The sequence below is a fragment of the Apteryx rowi genome, unplaced genomic scaffold, assembly GCF_003343035.1.
Source record: "Apteryx rowi isolate R43461 unplaced genomic scaffold, aptRow1 scaffold_225, whole genome shotgun sequence".
Taxonomy (NCBI): Eukaryota; Metazoa; Chordata; class Aves; order Apterygiformes; family Apterygidae; genus Apteryx; species Apteryx rowi.
The window spans coordinates 1,318,329-1,319,953 of record NW_020448586.1 but is presented as its reverse complement, the minus strand read 5'-3'; positions in this window follow the sequence as shown (position 1 = coordinate 1,319,953).

Here is a 1,625-nt window from a genome sequence, read left to right as displayed (position 1 = left end):
GGGGCGCCCGCCCGCCCGGGCAGCCTCCCACGCTCGCATCCCCACGCCCCGCTCCGGGCGGCCGCCCCGCTCCGGGCGCTGCTCCGCCGGTGACTTCATAAGCCGTTGCCACGGCACTGGTGTGAGGTCACCAAAGCGGAGGAAGAACCCGGCGTGCACCACCCGCGGGAGCCGGAGCAGCCAGGCCCCGGCGGGACCACGCCGGCACCCCGAGCCGCAGGGCCAGGGGCACCCCCACGTGTTAACCCCTTCCCTGCCGTGCAAACGCCCCGCAAGCAAACCTGTCCTGCAGCAAGCACCCCCCGCCCAAAACCGGGGTCCTCCCTCCGGGGAGCCACAGCAGCATCCCGCCACCCAAAACCGGGGTCCTCCCTTCCTCCTGCATCCGACCGCAATGGAAAGCACAGGCAGAGGCCGGAGGGGGCCAGTTGTTTGGAGAGGGAGCACCATGGGTGCCTGCCTGATGCCACGGGCTCCCTGGGCTCCCACGCTCCCTCCCGGTGTCTTGCCTGCCCCAGCCCCAGGCCCAGAGCTGGAGCACAGCCCGGAGCCACCCCCCGGCTGCCATCACTGCCTGGCTCCCCCCGTTTGCCCTCCAAGCCATGCAGCTTGCAGGCAGGTGTGCTGAGCTGGGTGCTGCGGGCGGCCCACAGTCCCCGGCACAGAGGGAGGCTGGCGAGGGACGGGGAGCAGCCCAGCGGGTTCCCGGTTGAGGCCGCGACCCAAGCGCCGGGGCGGTCCCCCGCACAAGGGGACACAGCCAGGAGCCGGGGGCCCGAGCAGAGGTCGCCCAGGCACCCGGCGAACTGCCTCGAGCGGGGGGGTCAGTCCCGGCCGCTCCGGAGGAGGCAGATGGGGGCTTGCAAGGGGTCCCATGTGGCCAGGACGGCTGTCCAGGGGCAGCCTGCACAGCTGGGGGACGCCAGGGTCCCCCCGCCGCCCCGGGACCACGGGCAGAGACGGCTCGGGCCGCGGCACGGTCAAGGCGAGCGAAGGAGCAGGGAGGAGATGCTCCCCCTGCCGACCCTGGACAGCCGGGGGACACCAGGGCGAGGGACACCCCAGCCCGCCCCACAGCCAGGCCCGGTGCCCCTGCCGTGCTCTCCCCCCGTCCCGGCACGCAGGGGCACCCACTGCAGCCAACGGTCCTCCTCCAGCCGCCGGCCCGTGCCGCGGCCGCCGGGCTCGCCTCCCTCGCACACGCCACCGTGCCGCTCCGGCCCCGGCAGCAGCAGCGCACGCTGCCCGCGGCCAGGCCCCCCGGCAGCCTGGCAGCCCGGGCAGAGGCGGCAGCCCGGGGCAGCGCGAGGCCATTCGAATGGCACCCGGGCACCGCGGCAGCGCCCGCTCGGTGGCACGTTTCACTTCGCCTTGCGCTGCCTCATTAACAGCAGCGTTTTAAGGAGGTGCTGGGGGGCCAGGCAAGGTGGCGGTGGCGGCAAAGCGGGCAGAGACCAGGTGGATGGTGACCCTGGCGGGGGGCACGGAGCGCACCTCGAGCTGCCGGGTGCACAGGTGCCTTGTGACCTGCCCCGACCCGCAGGGTGCTCGGGGCACCCTGGGGTGCTTGCGTGGGTCTGGGGGTGCAGGCTGCTCCGGGAGGGGGGCATCGGGCGGATCTGGGG